General features: G+C 35.3%; 1 long non-coding RNA gene across 1 annotated transcript in view; it reads right to left on the bottom strand.

The window, feature by feature from the left end:
* LOC134756640 (uncharacterized) overlaps window positions 1-20,784 on the bottom strand; it is a 143,876-nt gene that overhangs the window by 31,321 nt on the left and 91,771 nt on the right. The window contains exons 3-5 of the long non-coding RNA XR_010129564.1: window positions 15,732-16,223; window positions 7,747-7,828; window positions 4,239-4,353 (exon numbers count right to left, since the gene is read on the bottom strand). This is a non-coding gene — a long non-coding RNA (uncharacterized lncRNA). The remainder of the gene's footprint in view (window positions 1-4,238; window positions 4,354-7,746; window positions 7,829-15,731; window positions 16,224-20,784) is intronic.

Genomic DNA, 20,784 nt, shown 5'->3' with positions numbered 1-20,784 from the left:
TATACTACAATGCTACAGTAACCAAAACAGCATGGTACTGGTACCAAAACAGATATATAGACCATTGGAACAGAACAGAGGCCTCAGAAATAACCACACACATCTACAACCATCTGATCTTTGACAAACCTGACAAAAACAAGCAATGGGGAAAGAATTCCCTATTTAGTAAATGGTGTTGGGAAAACTGGCTAGCCATATGCAGAAAACTGAAACTGGACCCCTTCCTTACACCTTATAAAAAATTAGCTCAAGATGGATTAAAGATTTAAACATAAGCCCTAAAATCATAAAAACCCTAGAAGAAAACCTAGGCAATACCATTCAGGACATAGGCATGGGCAAAGACTTAATGACTAAAACACCAAAAGCAGTGGTAATGAAAACCAAAATTGACAAATGGGATCTAATTAAACTAAAGAGCTTTTGCACAGAAAACCACCCTGGCACATGTATACCTATGTAACAAACCTGCATGCACTGCACATGTATCCCAGAACTTGAAGTATATATAAAAAAAGAAGAACTGAGAAATGAGACGTTGTAGAACTTATGGAATCTTCGTTGCTTCAAAGTTTCAGAATTGTTTCTTTACCTTTCTCTTGTGGGTTAAGCTAACTCTTTCCAAAAGTAAAAGGAATAGACTGCATGATCTCTTAGTTGTGGTCCAGCCCTGCATTCTTATTATCGCCTGTGTTAGCTTGAAACTCCATGTTGTTTTAAATAGCTGTATTCACATAATGGATTTCAATTTCTTCCTTTCCTTAAGGGGGTGGGAAAAGGTTGAAAGTTCAGCTTTCATTTACACAAAACAATTTAAGCTGAACACTCCACAAGACTATTGGCTTTAAGAAAAAGTATTTCCCAAGCATTGTAGATAAAAATAAATATTCTTGGTAAATATGAGTTCAGACCACTGATTAAATAAATGCTTTTTATTCATTAGTCAGTTTATAAGCCTAAAATGGAACTCTTAGCATACTTTCTCAGTTCTGATTATTTTAGGATAAATTTGTGCATATAATTTGTAAATCCTCTGCAGAAAAATATTTTCAGGTACTTCTGAAACACATTCTTTTAATATTAAACACAAGAAAATCTTGAATATTTTCTTTAAAAGGTGAGTATGCTCTCTTATTTTAAACATTCACTGGAGAAGTACTCAATTCTAGGTAAATAATCCACTCATCAATCAAGTGTTACTATTTAGGATTAAATTTGCAAATGTACCATTTTGTGTCATTAAACATGTTTAGCATGCTGTTTTCCTCTATAAGCCCCCATTTCCCACCATAGTGCTTAAGGTTACATGCATAAGAAATGTCTCAAAGTGAATAAAGATGGCCCAAACTCACCTCTTTACTCTTGCATAGAAATACCTCTTCTTATTGGTGTGTTATGTATACTGTATTAGAAAATGAACCTCAACCTTCTTGTCATACTGAGAGGAGACTATCTAATAAAAAGTAAATTCATTCAAGATGATCAATCCATATTCATGTAATTATAACTTTTAGAAAATCCTCTAAGTAGGCTGGGCGTGGTGGCTCATGCCTGTAATCACAGCACTATGGGAGGCTGAGATGGGCGGATCACTTGAGATCAGGAGTTTGAGACCAGCCTAGCCAACATTGTGAAACCCCAAGCCAGGCATGGTGGCAGGCAACTGTAATTCCAGACAGGCTGAGGCACAGAATTGCTTGCACCCAGGGGCAGAGGTTGCAGTGAGCTGAGATTGCACCACTGCACTCCAGCCTGGGCGACAGAGCAAGACTCTGTCTCAATAAACAAAAACAAAAACAAAAAAAAAAAAGAAAAGAAAATCCTCTAAGTAGCCAAACATGACTGTTGCATACGGATGCTACCTCATCAGGAATTTTCTAGGAGCCAGCTGGAAAGCTGACATTTTGACCTTGCAGGCACGGTAAATCTTCTCTTCTCTGTTATCATCTACTTGTACCAGCAGGCAGAATACTTCTTATTACTCTCTCATTTTCTCTACCTGAAACTTTTTTTTTTTTTTTTTTTTTTTGAGACAGAGTCTCACTCTCTTGCCCAGACTGGAGAACAGTGGCCTGATCTCAGCTCACCGCAACATACGCCTCCCAGGCTCAAGGGATTCTCCCACCTCAGCCTCCAGAGTAGCTGGGATTACAGGTAATGCCACTACTACCTGGCTAATTTTTGTATTTTTAGTAGAGACAGGGTTTCACCATGTTGGCCAGGCTGGTCTCGAGCTCCTGACCTCAAATGATCCACCCACCTTGGCCTCCCAAAGTGCTGGGATTACAGACATGAGCCACCTCACCTGGCCTACTTGAAACTTTCTTAACCCACAGTTTATTGGGCATTGAGGAAGAGCTATGAAAAAAGGTATTACTTTTGTGGTTGATAATAAAATTGCAGGTCAATGTTATCTTTTATGGAAAGATTGCTGTGGCTCAGCAAACTAATTTTGAAAATGGACCTTAACTTTTATCATTAAGAAAACTATTTTTGTTAAGAAAACGAAAGGTAATTTGATACTGTGACTCTCTCAAAGAATGCAAGTATTTATTCATCCTAATTCAAATATGAAGACAAGATAAAGTTATGTAAACATGAGGTGGTGAGGAAATACAATCCTGTGGGTGTGTGCATGCACACACATACACACACACACATATACACACACTCAATACTGAGAATTATGAAAATCCCAGCCACCTACTTCACTTTCTCTGTGTTTCTATCTCTCAGGTGATTCAGTAAAGTGAGGAAGAGAAAGTGGATTTGCACCATAGATTATAATCCACATGGTGCATATTATGGAGTTATCTTTAGTAATAATTCAGTTACATTTGTTTTACGCACTCACTGTTTGTTGGCATCACATACAGAGCTATCCAGTAAACACTTCGACTAGTATTGCCAATTAATATAGTGGTGTTATGGGCTGAATTTTGTCCCACCAAAAAGATACTTTGAAGTTTTAACTCCTAGTACCACTGAATGTGATCTTATTTAAAAATAGTCTTTACATAAGTAATTCAATAAAAATGAGCTCATTAGGATTGGCCCGAATCCAATATAACTGATACCTTAAAAAGGATAAAATTTGGACTAAAGATAGACATACACGGAGGCAAGAAAATGTGAAGACACACAGAGAGGACATCATATGAAGGAGAAGGCAGATTGGAATGACACATCTACAAAGAAAGGAGCACCAAAGATTGCCACCAAACCACCAGAAGCTAGAAGAGAGGCACATGCCAGATCATCTCTCAAAGCTGTCAGAAGGAACCAGCCCTGCTGACACCTTCATTTCAAATTTATAATCTCCAGAAGTTGGAGACAATAAATTTCTGCCATTCAAGCCATTCAGTTTGTGATACTTTGTTATGGTATCTCTGGGAAACACAGATGGGTTGTGATGTGTAGGATTACTTTACAGCATTAAACTAGATCTTTGGCAGACAGGAAGTTATTGAAATACAGACTTGCAAATGAATAAATGGTACCTTTTGAGAAACCAAAAATATATACAAAACTTTTAAAAACTGGCTAGTTGTCAATCTAAATTTGACTCAGAAAGATTTCCTAAAGAACTCCATAAAATCTCCTGAGATTGCATAAAAATGAACACTCAACTCTAGTTAGACCTATTAAAATGTATCAGGACCTTTTTTGACGTTGCATGGTTTTGACAATATTAAAGATTCAATATGTTCAACAGACCTAAACCAAGGCAGAGAGGTTTCTGCAAGTCTTTTCTCTTTGTTGTATTAAAAAATAATCCATGGTCAGGCACAGTGGCTCACACCTGTAATCCCAGAACTTTGGGATGCCAAGGCGGGCGGATAACAAGGTAAGGAGATCAAGACCATCCTGGCCAACATGGTAAAACCCTGTCACTACTAAAAATACAAAAAAATTAGCTGGGTGTGGTGGCACATGCCTATAATCCCAGCTACTCGAGAGGCTGAGGATGGAGAATGGCTTGAACCCGGGAGGCGGAGATTGCAATGAGCTGAAATTGCACCACTGCACTCCAGCCTGGCTGCAGAGGGAGACTCCATCTCAAAAAACAAAAACAAAAACCATGAAAAGTATGCTTTTTAGATACACTGCTTCAATATTCTATTTACTAGGCTCTTGCTATGGATGAGATACAATGCTAATGACTATTTCAAAACTAGTAGGCTAGATTATACTTCAGTAAGAAACAGCCCCCAAAGCTAAATAGCATATCATACCAGGAGGTTGATTTCTTCTCCAGCAGCATATCTATCATAGGTCAAGTAGAGGCTCTGCACCAGGCTTCTTCACTTCTGGTGGAAGGGCCACAAAGAAGCTACCATTTACATTTATCTTGAGAGAAAAAAAAATGGGTGTTCTGTGAAGTCTTTGCAGACAGTTAAACATTCTGATCTGAAATTGATGCAAGTCACTTCTGTTCATAAGCAATTGACCAGAACTAATCATTTGCCCCCATCCAAACATGAGGTGGCAAGGCAATGCAATCGTACCCTCTGCCCAGAAAGCAGATACTGTAAATATTTGGTAAAGAGCACTAATAGCTGTCAAAATGATTTCACTTGCATGCATTTGGAGTTACAGAATTGTGACTCTAAGCCAAGATTGTATAGTTGGAAAGTGGTGCTTCTGAGATTTGGACCCTGATCTGCTTAGCTCAAGAGCTTCTAATATCAATACTATAATGTTTCTATTTTTTTTCACATCTGAGCTTTTCTATGAAAATTGAAGTTACAGTAGAAATGGAAAGATAATGAATAAAAGATAAACAGCGGAAAATGAAATGAGTAAATGTGAAAAAAATGAAATTCTACATTTCATCTATTAGTAATTTACCCTCTTCTTTGAGATTTTATTTGGTTTAATTTTCAAGATGTAAATTTTTAAATACATTTGATATTTTATATGGATAATGCATTTCATTTTTTTATTTGTACTCAAGAAAAATGCTTTTCCCCCTAAAATCACATCCTGTGCCCCACAGTATTCTATGATGATATTGCTTATTTCTATGAAACAAATGACTCCCCGCAGTATTACTTTCAGATGAGATCGTATCAGCTTTCATAAGCTGAGACAAGTAGGGGTTGTGCACAAATGAGATCTCTGAGGAAAATCTAGATACTGTAAGAAAATGCTTTCAGGGACTCAATAAATAACATTTGGAGGTGATTAAATAACAACAAAAAGAATTCTTCACTCTTAGCAAGCTGTTAAAATTCAATATCACAGTACTTATTTTAGATGAAATTAAACCAAAACTCTGGATTGTAACAATCTTTGTGTTCATTCTCATTTGTATAAGTTATAAAAACTCCAGGAACTAGCTAGATTTAAAAATTACAACAGAACACTAATATTTTGGTTTGCACTAATTTACTTACAACATGATAGGGGCTATTTATCCCCTCAATATTTTCTTATATTTGTATTACTAATAAAGTATTTCTGTTTCTTTCTCTCAATATAAAAGTGAGTTAAAATGAGACTATATACAGATACCTAATCCATACTGTGAATTGCTCATACTATTAAACTATACAAATGCATCAATTAATAAAATGTTATGTGAGGACAGTTTTTAAGTCATGCCTTACAAAGGCATTTAGATTTATTAGAATTGCCTGAATATGGGAATAGGAAAATGTAGCTCATGATATTTCTGCTTAATATGAGAAAGATCTTTATAAAATTATAATTGTCCAACAATGTAAAAGGCTTCAGTAGATAGTACTGAGCTCTAAAATCTTAGAAAGGCTTAAAGCAAAGATTTAAACATTTCCATAGAATTATTGGAGAAGGACTCATGATAGGAAACTGACCAAAGACAGATAAGTTCTGTTTCCATTCTAAGATTCTATGATTCTGCTAATCACACAATGCAAATATTCGGCAAACACCATTCAGCACTTAGCCCTTCTCATGTCTGGGCAGCCTGGCCAACCCAGAAAAAAACTTAATCAATTTCAGTAAATTCTATGAGCAAAAGATGTAGACATGGTCACCTCGAGATGTAATGTCAGTTTACCTTAGCTCTAACAGATGGAAAAACAATGATGTTGGAAGTAGGGTTTTGAACACTCTGAATCCCCACAGTAGAAGACAAAAAAAAAAAAAAATGACCAAATTAAAGTGTGCATGGTTTGAGAAAGAGGAGGTCACATTAAATGAGAAAAAGACAGAAGGTAGAGAAAAAAACAGATTATTGAAGTTGGGAAAAAGGACATCCTACTGTCAGGTTGTACCCTGTTATCAGGCAAGTGCTTTGTGAAGAATAATGAATAAAAGATTAAAAATCCCTTTTCAAAGATCGAGCTCCTACCAGCTCCCTAGGGAGGGGAGAAAGGGACTTAGCTGTTATGATGGTAACTTTGAACATCTCAGGCACTTAGCTAGCCCCCTCCTGGGCCTAAAAGACCAAATCAAGTGCATTAAATACTTAAGTTTTAAAAGCTCTCTGAGTTTTATCCTCTGAATGTGTGGATTTTAATGGTAGCTTGATAAAGTTTAATGAACAGTTCTGGGAGGATACTCAGATATACAAAGAACATAAATGTATTTTTATTATTCACAATTTAAAGTACTAAAGTAACTCTCAAATACTCTGGCATTTTAAAAACAGCTTGTTTAGAAAAAAAAAGTTTTGTTATTGTAAGTCAAGAAGAAGATTCATGAGGGCTATAAGCCCCATAAAAAAAGTCTGCAAAGGCCCAAAGAAAACCCCAACATATCATTAATACATTACATAGTGCCTTTCAATTCAAATATAATGACCTCAGCACAAAGGACAAAATATATATAAGAAGAGATCGATTTATACATCATTTGAATCAAGCCACTTCTATTTGACAAATTTATCAGTGCAAGCAACAGTGTACCAGGTTAATAGAGGAAGTAGAAGACAACTTACCTCATAAATATACCAGACCCTATATAGGTAAATTGATCGATTTAATTTAAAATTGATAAAAGTGCCTCTGGAAATCATCTCTCTCTCTCTCTCCTCTCTCCTCTCCCCCCTCCTCTCTCTCTCCCCCCTCCTCTCTCTCTCCCCCCTCCTCTCTCTCTCCCCCCTCCTCTCTCTCTCCCCCCTCCTCTCTCTCTCCCCCCTCCTCTCTCTCTCTCCCCTCCTCTCTCTCCCCTCCTCTCTCTCTCTCACCTCCTCTCTCTCTCCCCCCTTCCCTCTCTCCCTCTCCCCCCTCCTCTCTCTCTCCTCTTTCTCTCCTCTCTCTCTCCCCTCCTTCTCTCTGCTATCTTTCTCCTCTTCTCTCTTCCCCTCTCCTCTCTCTCCTCTCTCTCTTCTCTCCTCTCTCCCCCCACTCCTCTCTCTCCTCTCCCTTCTCTCCTCTCTTTCTTCTCTCTCTCTCCCCACTCTCCTCTCTCTCTCTCTCTCTCTCTCTCTCTCTCCCACTCTATCTCTCTCTCCTGCCACCCCCAAAATGACTGGGCTTTGATAACAATATGCTGGAGGAAATGTGGAATTGGGCGTACTCTGATTTAAAGGAAGATTTTTTCACAGATACTGGAAATTTGAGTATTGTTATGCATTTCCCTCGATGGTATGCCAGGACTTCGGCGGGCTAAGAGCTACAGCAAAAGACTATCTTTCTCTCTCTCAATATACAAGTGAGTTAAAATGAGACTATATACAGATACCTATATACAGATACAGAGCCTCCATATTTTAGTCAGCATAATCCTGAAACCTCCATCACCCCTGATATGTACCAGGCACATCTGCTTCTAGGTTGTCCATTGTCAAACTTCCTGCTGGATACAATCTATCAATCAGTACAGCACAGTACTTGACCTAAGTGAGAAATCAAGCCAAACAAGTCATCACCAAGAAGCTGGCTCCAAATGTACAGCTTATTATTTATAACATTATCTAATAGGTTAAGCAAAACCATAATTGAGTTATTTTCAGTTTGTGTCCCTACAGATCATTGTAAATATGCTTCCCATTACAACTATTCCTTAATCTTTTATTCATTATTCCCCATATATTTGTGAACATTCAACCTCCATTACAGTATTTGAAAATCACAATGACCTTAATAAGATCAAAAAGATTATTGAATTGCATATTATATATATTGACATGTAGGCATGAATTATTTAGTATTTTTGCACTCTGAAGTGTCATTTACCCAATCCTTAAGTTAAGTGGAAGGTGTTCAGTAGTTCAGTCATAGTGAAGTTTGAGCCACAAAATAGCATTTAGAACAACAGAAAGGTGATTGAAATGGTCATTGTTGGATTTCTTTTACGCAACAGTGAGAGATGCCTTCTTTCTTTTGTGTCATCATCCTGAGCTCACACACATAAGAACTAGGTAGGATCTGGGTGATTTAAAAAACTCTTGCTATCCAATTGGAACATATTCAGACAAGGCATTTATTGATTCTTCTTTTTCTAAGTCAGTAGGGTCTCTAAAGCAAGTATCATGTGAGTTTAAATATGGTGACTACATCATAAAGAAATGTATATTTTCATTTGTTGCTTCTAAGAAGAGACAGTGAATAAAAACAATTCATCCACGGTAATTTATCTGGCAGGCATTTAACAATTGTTTAGTTCAGAATTTCTATACCCTAGTTCAGTGAAGCTTGAAATCACAGTATTATTTCTCATTTTGCTCATATGTTATCTGTATGCTTGAATGTACTGATAAATGGATTTGAATGTGAACTATCAGTACTAAGTAGAAAGTTTTTTTTTTTTTTTTTGCATGATTAGAGCATCTTTCATGTAAATATTCTGGGTTGTGCTAGAAAATTTTATAGAGCATATTAGATTATTGTGTTAGGCTTCTTTCTTCAGGGTTTCTGAGAAGAGGGCCCTACACTAACAGTCAAGATAACACACAGAAAAAATGTGTTTTTGTTTATGTTATGTTAGTTAATAAAATATTATATATTTTCAACAATTTTGAAGTATTTCTCTGAAGGCCGACCTCATTTCAAAGAGGTCACACTGTGTCTAAACTTCAACTTCAAATTATCAGCGTCGGCTCACTTGCTCCTGCCTGCTCATTGACAACACCACCAGTCATGTAGTTACTCAAAAACTGCAGCAGCTCAAAGGCAGAAGATTCTGATGTGGGTGATTAGCCCACCTTCCTTCTCCTGAGATAGGTATCATGTTATTGAGTACAAACCTATGAAACAGACTCAGAGACAAAGCAGCAAATCAGGTAAATTAGAAGAGCAGAATGGGAATAACAGTAAAATACTGAGTGTTTGAAATACTTATAAAATTGCTTAGCTAGAAGACATCTTGAACGTGATTTAGTTTAATTATCTAATTCTGTAAATAAGAAATGTAGGTCTCATATATTGAGTAAGCCAATGAAATACAAAAATAAGCTTTAGTTGGACCGGGCGCCGTGGCTCACACCTGTAATCCCAGCACTTTGGGAGGCCGAGGTGGACAGATCACGAGGTCAGGAGTTCAAAACCAGCCTGACCAACATGGTGAAACCCCATCTCTACTAAAAATACAAAAATTAGCCAGGCTTGGTGGTGTGTTCCTGTAATCCCAGCTACTCAGGAGGGTGAGGCAAGAGAATTGCTTGAACTCAGAAAACAGAGGCTGCAGTGAGCCAAGATCGGCCACTGCACTCCAGCCTGGGTGACAGAGGGAGACTCCGTCTCAAAAATAAAATAAAATAAAAATAAGTTTTAATTGAACAATGTAAGTTGTTAAAAAAAAAATGACAGCACCATACAACTGCCCTCAGAGAGGAGTAGCCAGGAGTTTCATACAAATTGTCCAAAGATATGTAGCAAATTAGGGCTTAATATAGTATGAGATTCATTCAGAAAGGATCAATGTGGCACCTGATGGCTGATATATGGCAACAAAAGCACAAAACTTTTGAAGACAAGTAGTTGTGGTTCCTAATGGCCCAGTGGCAATTACCCAAGCCAGTGGCTAAAAATATGGGAAGCCTGGATAATTTTTCTAGAAAAACAGGTGATACGTTAGAACTCTTATAAACTAGGCTACATTTTAGGGAAGATCTTCTGTTTTAAGACAAATTTAGAATGCTGAGTGGTTTTAAGTTGGTAGGCCAGCAATACCAGCACAGAGAAAGCTGCACGAGAATAGACATTGAAATTTTCAGGAATTATTTCAGTCTTACTGATTGATTCTATTTTAATGTGGTTGTAATTTGCCTGCTCTGCGTTTGTGCTTTTGTTTTTGTGCCCCATGTACTTTCATTTAAATTCCATCACTTTAAAAATCAGGAAAATTCACATTAAAACCAGGATATTTCTCTTTTCTTTTCTTTCTTTTTTTTTTTTTTTTTTTTTTTGGTAGAGTCTCACTCTGTCATCACTCAGACTGGAGTACACCAGAGCAATATCAGCTTACTGTAACCTCCACTTCCCAGGTTCAAGCGATTCTCCTGCCTCATCCTCCCAATTAGCTGCGATTACAGGTGCCTGCCACCACGGCAGGCTAATTTTTGTATTTTTAGTAGAGACGGGGTTTCACCATGTTGGTTAGGCTGGTATCAAACTCCTGACCTCAAGTGATCCACCCACTTTGGCCTCCCAAAGTGCTGGGATTACAGGTGTGAGCCACCATGACTGGTTGATATTTAGCTTTTCTTTACTCCCTATTTTTTTCATCTTAAAACCAAGGATCAGATATAACTCAATCATCTCACTTGAGCTATTGATTTTGTTGTATCTAGCACATTTATTATATATACCTGTAGGTTTTTGAGTCTCTGTATCTCAATTTATACTACATAGGGATAATCAGTAACATCATAATATATATTTTAATTATCATTTCATTGCATTCATGTGTTGAAAGATCATTGTTTCTACAGATGTATATTATTAACTGTTTAGGTCATTTCTAGAATAGCAGCTATGATATATTGCAAAAAAAGGTTCAAATTACCCTCCCTGTATCCAAGCCTTTTATACTGTAACACAGTAGTACTATTTGTCTGTGACTCTAGTCTCAGCCATATAACTTGCTCTGGCAAATCATACTTGCCACAAATGTAAGGATACTTGCCACATGCTGAGGTAGGAAAAAGCACTTGGACATTTATGTTTTGCCATTCTTGAATCTCTGCCAATGCTAGACATGCTCAGAGTGGTCTGCTGGAGCAAAAAACATGTGAATTACAGCTGAGTTGTACTAGTTGTTCCAACTGGGGACCTCCGCATTTAGCCAACAGCCAAATGAAGAGTGTGCATGTGTGTAAATCCAGCTCACTTCAGAGCAGTAGAATTGCCCAGCTGAGCCCAACTAAAATAGTTAACCTATGAGTTTGTGAGCTAAATAAAAGTTTATTGTTTTATTCCACTGAATTCGATGTGATTTGTTGAGCAGTTCTATTGGAGCAATGAATTACCATTATAGAAAGAAATTTTTACTTGGAAGTGAAATGCTGGTGTAACAAAACCTAGAACCCTTTGGACTTGCTTTGAGATTAGACAGCATGGGACAAAGAAACTGTTAAGGGAAGTAAGAAACATGGCAAGAAAGCTATTATTGCAAGGATAGAATAAATGGCAAATTATATTTTGTAGTGGCAAAAATTTTGGTAAAATTGTTACCTATGGTACCTTGAAAGAAAAAACATCTCCTTTAAGAAATTTTAGACCTGGGAGAAGATATTTTCTGATAAAATTTTGATAGCATTTTACTAAGTTGTTTTCTTTTTCTATGAATAAATATATACTACAAGGAAACATCTTAAAACAGGAAGAAAGAAAGAAGGAAAGAAAGAAAGAGAAAGAAAGAAAGAAAGAAAGAAAGAAAGAAAGAAAGAAAGAAAGAAAGAAAGAAAGGGAGAGAGAAAGAAAGGAAGGAAGGAAGGAAGGAAGGAAGGAAGGAAGGAAGGAAGGAAGGAAGGAAGGAAGGGAAAGAAAGAAAGAGATGGCCATATGGTTTTTGTTTTTGGTTTTGTTTATGTGATGAATCACATTTATTGGTTTACATTTGTTGAACCAACCTTGCATCCCAGAAATGAAACCTACTTGGTCATGGTTGATTAGATTTTGATGTGCTGCTGGATTTGGTTTGCCAGTAGATTGTTGAGGGGTTTTTGTTTGCTTGTTTGTTTGTTGTGTTTTTGTTTGTTTGTTTTGGTGTCTCTGTTCAGTAAGGGATATTGACCTGAAGTTTTCATTCTTTGTTGTGTCTCTGCCAGGTTTCGGTAACAGATGATGCTGGCCTTATATAATGAGATAAACAAGAATCCCTACTCTTCAATTTTTTTTTGAATAGTTTCAAAATTAAGCTAGAATCATACCAGCTCTTGTTTATACTTCTGGTAGAGTTTGGCTGTGAATCCATCAGGTGCTGGGCTTTTTCTAGTTGGTAGGCTTTTTATTATTGATTCGGATCAGGAGCTTTTTATTGCTCTGTTCAGGGATTCAATTTCTTCTTGGCTCAATCTTGGGAGGTTATATGTTTCCAGGAATTTATCCATTTCTTCTAATTTTTTTTTTATTTTGTGTGATCAAAGGTATACATAGTACTTTCTGAGGGTTTCTTGTATTTCTGTGAGGTTGGTAGTAATGTCTCCTTTGTCATTTGTGATTCTGTTTATTTGGATCCTCTTTCTTTTTTCTTTGTTAATCCAGCTAATGGTATATCTTATTTTTTTCAAAATATCAAATCTTGGATTTGTTAATACTTTATACATTTTTTCCATTTTTTTTCAATTGTCCTCTGATTTTGGTTATTTCTTTTTTCCTGCTAACTTTGGGGTTAGTATGCTCTGTTTTATTGGTTGCTCTATATGTGATGTTAGGCTGTTAATTTGGGATATTTCTATCTTTTTGATATGGACATTTACTGCTATCAACATTCCTCAGCACTGCTTTAGCTATGTCCTAGATATTCTGGTATGTTGTATCTTTGTTCTCATTAGTTTCAAAGAACTTCTTGATTTCTGCCTTGATTTATTTATTTGCCCAAACGTCATTCAGGACAGGTTGTTTTTCCATGTAATTGTATGGTCTTGAGCAATCTTCTTAGCATATAGCTCTATTTTAATTGTGCTGTGTTTTGAGAGTGTGGTTGGTATGACTTCTGGTCTTTTGAATTTGCTGAGTATTATTTTATGTCTCAGTCTGTGGTCAGTTTCAAGGTGGAGAGTTCTATAGATGTTTATTATGTCCATTTGGTCAACTATTGAGTTCAGATCCTGAATGTATTTGGTAATTTTTTTACTTCATGATCTGTCTAATAATTCCATTTCGGTGTTCAAGACTCTTGATATTATTGTGCGGTTATCTAAGTCTCTTCATAGATCCCTAAGAACTTGCATTATGAATCTGGGTGTTCCTGTGTTGGGTGCATACACATTTAAAATGGTTAGATCTTGTTGAATTGACCTCTTTACCATTATGTAGTGCTCTTGTTTCTCTTTTTTAATCTTTGTTGGCTTAAAGCCTATTTTGTCTTAAATTAGAATAGCAACGCATGCCTTTTTTCTGTTTTCTGTTTGCTTGGTAGATTTTTCTTTATTACTTTACTTTGAGCCTATGGGTGTCACTACATATGAGCTCAGTCTCTTGAAGACTGTAAGGCTTAGGTCTTGCTTCTTTATCCAACTTGTTACTCTATGTCTTTTATTTGGGGCATTTAGTCTGCTTACATCCAAAATTAGTAATAATAAGTATGGATTTAATTCTGCCATCATGTTATTATCTGGTTATGATGAAACCTTGTTTGTTTCATTGTTTTATAGTGTCACTGGTCTATGTATTTAAATGCATTTTTTTTAGTGGCTGGTAATGTCTTTCTTTTCCATAGTTAGTACTCCCTTCAAGAACTCTTGTAAGACTGGTCTGTTGGTAATTAATTTCCTTAGCATTTGCTTGTCTGAAAAAGATTTTATTTCTTCTTTGCTTATGAAGCTTAGTTTGGCTGGATATGAAATTCTTGATTGGAAATGAATAACAGCAATGATACGAGGAAGGAGAGAAAGAAATTAGCAATATTCTGTTATTATAAGTTACTTGAACTAGCTGTGAGGAGGTTTAGCATTATTTTAAAGTTAACTTGAATTAGTTGTAAATGTATACTACTTACTCTGAGAAAACCATAAAAATAAAAAATTTAAAAAGTAGTATAACTAATATGCTAAGATAGAAGAAACAATGACATAATATAAAATGCTCAATTAATATCACAAATCAGAAAAAGTGTGGAAGACAGAAACAGGAATAAAGATCAAAAACAACAAATAGAAAACAGTAGCAAATATAGTAATATTAATTCAACTATGTCAATAATCACCTTAAATATCAATGCTCTAAATATACCAATTAAAAGACAGAGATCGTCAGAGTAGATTAAAAAATATGATTGAACTACAGTTGACCTTTGAACAACATGGGTTTGAACTGCACAGGTCTACTTACATGTGAATTTTCTTCTGCCTCTGCTGCCCCTGCAACAGAAAGACCAACTTATCCTCTTGCTTTTCCTTCTAAGCCTACTCAACATGAAAACAATGTGGATACAAATTGTTATGATTATCGATTATCCATTTCAATGTAATGAATAGTAATATGCTTTCCCTTCTTTACAATTTTCTTCATAATATTTCCTTTCCCGTAGCTTACTGTATTGTAAATATATAATATATACCACATATAGCGTAGAAAATATGTGTTGATTGACTGCCAGTCAATAGTATCCTGTAAGTACTTAAGTTTTGGGAGAACCAAAGTTATGCATGGATTTTCAATTGTGCATGGTCTCAGTGACCCTAACCTCATGTTATTCAAAGGTCAACTGTGTTTTTCTTCAACAAGAAAAAACACCTTAAATATAAAGACACTTGTAAATTAGAAGTAAAGGGGTGTAGAAAGATATAATATGCTAACATTAAGCAAAAAAAGTTGAAATGATTACATTAATTTCAGACATAGAAGACTTTAGAGAAAGAAAATTTTTCAGGGATAAAGAGAGGTATTACATAAAAGCAAAAGGGACAATATCTCAAGAAGACATAACAATCTTTAATGTATAGCACTTAACAGCAAAGCATGAAAGTACCTGGGGTAAAAACTGATAGAATTGCAAGGAGAAACAAGTAAATTTACTATTATGGTTTGAGCTGTAACAACACCGTATCAGAAATGGGTAGATCCAGCACACAGCACATCAGTAAGAACACAGCTGAGTTCAACACCATCAGTCAATGAGACATGATTGATATTTACTGACTACTTCAGTCCACAGCAGAATACGAGCTCATAATGAATATTCACCAAGATAGACCACATTCTGAGCTATACAACACACCTTACTCAGAAAGAATATAAATCATACGGTGTATATTCTCAGATCACAATAAAATTAAACTAGAAATCAGTAACAGAAAGATAATTGAATAAACTCAAAATACTTGGATATTAAACAACACACTTTGAAGTAACACATGGATCAATGAAGAACTTTCCAGAGAAATTAAAAAATATTTTGAACCACATGAAAATGGAGCTATAATCTTTCAAAATTTGTAGGGGGCAGTGAAAGCAAATATTAGAGAAAAAAACTGTAGTATTGAATGCAAATATTCATTTCTCTCATACATAAGCATATACATACACACACACACACACACATACACTATACATATAGTCAAGCACGTTATCATTATTTTAAATACATGTTTACCTGTTAGATCAATTAAAACTAAAAAAAAATTTTTATTTTACCTTCACTTATTCATTTTTCTGATGCTCTTCCTTTTTTAAGGTGTATCTTCATGCAGATCCAAGTTTCTGACCTATATCATTTTCATTCTCATTAAAGAACTTATTTTAATATTTCCTGCAAGGCCTCTAGAAGTGGTCAATTTTAATGAAGAATTTAATTCCCTCTGTTGTTTTTCTTAGTATTCCAGCTAGCTTCTTGGTCTTATTTTTCTTATTATCAGAAAATTGTTGTGCCTATTTGGCTGGATGGACTAATTGGCATACATACTAAAAGTTTTCAAACTCATACGTAGAGTCTCCAGATGGGTGAATTACACTGTTTTTGTGTGTCCTTTGATTTCATTCATAAATCTACCCAAAATCTACTCAATTCAAAGTTTCAAGTATTTGCTACATGCCAATAATTTTGACAAATGAAGAAAATAACATGATTTAATAGTCAATATCTTATAGTTCAAAGTTCTTCTGATGATTTTCTTCAAAACAAGTGACCTAAAAAACATTATCATCAATGTTTACATTTCACATTCTTTCAAAACTTATTTTGCTCCCTATAGCAATAGCCTATGACAGAAAGAATTGATAGAATTAACAACATTTTCCAAATACTCAACTCTCATTTTCAAGATATACTTTGTTTATCATTATGCAAAATATCTCAAATCCACTTCTTCACTTTTCAATAAAACTTTTACTACTGTGACTACCAGGGATAAAAATATTATCAAAACTTCTTATAGATGGGATTCAGTGCTCTGTTTTCCCGTTACTTATCATGTCTTAGGAATATCATGTGCCCACAAATACTTAATATACACATCAAAAGGCTATCATTTATATTTAGGCTTTTGCCAGCAGCAATAATTAATATAGACTCTCTAGATTGTCCCCAAACTGTCTTTAAGAGGGTTTCTTCTTAAAAGTCAGATGCTAATTTGGCTTCCAGCAGTCATCTCTTTTATTTGCATAAATTCTGTAAAATACTCAGATTTCTGTCTTTCTCAGTTCCTTTCAAATATAAATAATGTGTGCCCATATGTGTACTAAAAAGTATATTAAATACATATACACTGAATACATATATTGGGTAATTTCAATATACAGTTAAATATTCTGATTTCTGACAATTAATGACCTGGCAAAGTGTTTTTGAAGCAATCCACAAGAGTAGTAATTCTTCACACATTTCCATATAGAAGGATGTAATATAAAAACACATTTGAAAACCATCCTATTGTCAAGACAGTGATTATTTTGTAATTATTAATACTTATATGACCTACAGCATTGAAAGTTTTCTATAATGCTAAAGGAGCGATGTATTTTGTTTTAAATGTATTTGATTTCCTTCAAGGAAATAAAAACCACTCATATCTACCCAACAAAAGAAGATACTTTGTTTCTGAAAAACCTCAGGAGCCCTGGAGGACAAGTTTGTGTGCTGAATTTTGAAAACGAGGAATGACTATGAAGAATATCTCTAGAGATATCGAGATAAATAAAGATGAACCATGGAGAATTATCCAGCTCCCAAGAGTAATATCATATTCCTAAGTATTCATATGTCTAGAGGTGAGGACTCCGTAGTCTCATTATCCTTGGAAGACAAAGAACAAGGAGTATAAAACAAACTGTACAAGCTCTCTAAAAAATCTTTTCATAGAGATAATATATTTTTATTGTTTTTTATTTTTATTTTTATTTTTTTTTATCATTTTAGCCTGAAGCCTTCTAAAAATATGGCCTGGGAAGGAAATACACTTTCCTGATCTCGCCAAGTTAGATTGGTATCAGCAGAAAATAGAGAATCCCAAGAGGAAGTATTTTCTCTCTTGTGCTTTGGAGAGAGACATGCGTGGATTCCTACATGGATATAGATGCAATGAATTTATAGATTAAGGAGAAGAAAAAACAGCTTTCCCAGGAAAATCAGTTTGCAAAATTTTTCAAATTGCTTGCCCTTACAAAAATGATCATAGATCTTATCTGATTGTGATTAATCTGGATTTTTATTTATTTGGTAGCTTTAGGATCTGTGCATGGTCAACAGAAAATATTTAGGAGTGGGGCAAAAATAATTTTCATACTTTTTCAATACAAGAAATGTATCTCATTTCTGTTTCAATTTACTTAAAAATATTAATTAGACACTCTCTTGGAGCCAGATACAATATTAGGGTCCAGAGATACAGTGGTATAACAAACTAGACAAGTTTTTGCTTTCATGAATGTTAATTTCTATGCTTATTGTAATAAAAATATTTTCAGATAGGAATAGATACTATGAAGAATGCTAAATAGGATTATATGACAAAAAGGGTCTTCACGGTTGGGGAAGGTGGCTGTATATATAGGATGGTTAGAGAAGGATGTTTCAAGACAGTACGCACAAGAGTACCCTAGGCAGCAATATGGGCAATGCAATGGCCTAAGGTGAAAAGATGCTCTAAATGTTCAAAGAACTGAAGGAAGCCAAGTGAGGCTGAGGCATGGTCAGTAAGTGGGAGAGTGTCAACAGCCAAAGTCAAAGAGGCAGACAGAGGCCAGATTACATAAGACTTTAAAGTTCATAGGATGGGGCCAGAGTTGTATTTTATATGCAATGTATCGTGAGTCCTAGAATGAGTGCAGGCACCTGGTAGGCAGCTAAACAATTTTTAATATTAAAATAATATTGTGAATCTGCTTCCATTTGCACTTGCATTCTTAAGCCTAATTATTTTTTCATTAAAGTAGGTCCTTATGCCTGAGATCTCCTATTTTTTAAAATAGTATACTAACATTCAATCAAACTACCTCTATGATTGAGACAACTTAATTAACCAAAAGGTATAAACATCTTTATCTTTAAGTAAAGATTATTTGTCATTAAAGAAGAGAAAAATTCATGAATTTTTTCATCCATCTTACTTGCCATGCATTTTTGCTGCAATTTAGTCATTAATCATTGCCTATATACTGCTGATAAAAAGACCATATCCAAACATATATATAATGTCTACTGGTGTATGCATTAATTGTGAAACATGAACTTTGTAACATTTTTTTTTTATTTTCCCAGAGGGTAGCTTTTTGTCCTTTTGCCTTTCTTATAGACTAGACACTCTATACCTATGCCTGGACTTCTTTAAAGGCTGTGTCATCTTTCTAAACAGAGCACCTGTAAGGAAATAAAAAGATAGTCTTAACATAATGTTCTTTTATATCAATATTTGTAGACGTCTTTCTCCTCCCTTTCAGCCTTTCATGTTTGAGGCTTTATTTTTTACTAACTTAATAAACATTCATCTAGCTCTTTTTATGTGTCAGCTATTTTTCCATATAGTTTTACAAATATGGATTCATTAAATAAAACATGGCAATAATATTGAAGTGAAACTCAATAGCAAACTCATGACTACCTGAGTATGGTTTTTGTCAAATCATTCTAGGTGTTCTTATTCATTGCAACATAGCTGACATCATTAGCTTTCTTGGAGAAATTTTATTTTTGAAAACAAGTGTAGCTTGTTAACAAGACTGAAAATTTTGTATCATATAATAATGGCTTAATGTTTGTTTGAGAGGTACAAACTTACTAAAGAAACATTAGTTGAAGGAATAATTGATTATAGAGGAAATAACGATGCTTTTTTTTTTTTGACTGTATCTCACTGTTAAAATGAGATACAGTCTGTTGCCCAGACTGGAGCCCAGTGGCGTGATCTTGGCGCTCACTGCAAGCTCTGCTTCCCAGGTTCACGCCATTCTCCTGCCTCAGCCTCCCGAGTAGCTGGGACTACAGGCACCCACCACCACGCCTGGCTAATTTTTTGTATTTTTGGTAGAGACGGGGTTTCACCATGTTAGCCAGGATGGTCTCGATCTCCCGACCTCGTGATCCGCCCGCCTCGGCCTCCCAAAGTGCTGGGATTCCAGGCATGAGCCACCATGCCCAGTCAATAATGGTGCTTAAAAAAAAAAAAAAGTTCTTAAATTTGAGATGACAGCAGGACATTCAAGTAAACATGAGGTCCTGTCCCTTAATGAGCAATAAAAATCACCAAGATCTCAAACAACATCATCATCAGAATATATTACTATTGTTAACTTTTTGGGTCAGCCAACATTCAGACACGAAAATGCTACGAATGGATTGACTGACAGATCAGCACATGGCTACAAGTGCCAACACAGTGGTTAATGTCAATAGAAGGAGAGAAAAATTTCAAGTAAAAAATTACTTCTCCTTAATGAAGGTTAAAATGTCAACATATTAAACTCAGGGTTTCTGCTTTGACTGTATCTATCAAGATAATTAACTCATATGCAGATTTCACAGTGTTGCTGAAGTTGCATTTTACATGAGCAAAACTCAGGAAATATATTTTTATATACAGTCAGGAAAGAATCTTTGACTGAAAGCAAGTAGTTATAATAATAAAAGGCTAACTAGGACACAAATTTTTAGTTTGCTAATGATTGAATGATGAGCTGTTGTTTGCCATGTTTTTACTTCATCAGATAGAGCTTTGTCTCACTGTAGGCATTCTTACTAATATTTTTCCCTTTCTTTAGGATATTTCAGGGCTCCATGAAAATGGCCTTAAAGCCGTGTCATTCATGGTATAATATCAAAGAATGAGACCTGTCATAATTTAATTGAACATACATGATAACTGGACCTATAACCACTGTAAGTTATACCTGCTGTCTGCATCCTATCAGTATCATATAAAAGGAGTTATAATACATTATTGAATTTTTAGCTCACATATGCTAGAGATGCTGCTAGGAAATCCTCTTCCAACAGAATTGCTAGAAGCCATGAACAAGCACGTTTGAGACACATGCACATGTTGCAGAATGACCAAGAAGCTATCTAAAACAATGAGACATAACTTCAGATAAAGATAACCCAAGAGACTGAGAAGATTGAAGCAGATGAAATGAGTGACTTTTACCTTTGACTTTTCTCTTACTTGTGCTATTGTTTTTTAATACATAGTTTTTATACCTTCAGGCCTTAAATGCCTCAAGGTACTTCTGAATCTGTTTATTAGCTTCTCCCCAA

This window comes from Gorilla gorilla, chromosome 11 (assembly GCF_029281585.2).
Source record: "Gorilla gorilla gorilla isolate KB3781 chromosome 11, NHGRI_mGorGor1-v2.1_pri, whole genome shotgun sequence".
Lineage (NCBI taxonomy): Eukaryota > Metazoa > Chordata > Mammalia > Primates > Hominidae > Gorilla > Gorilla gorilla.
This window is presented reverse-complemented; position numbering and strand designations above follow the sequence as displayed.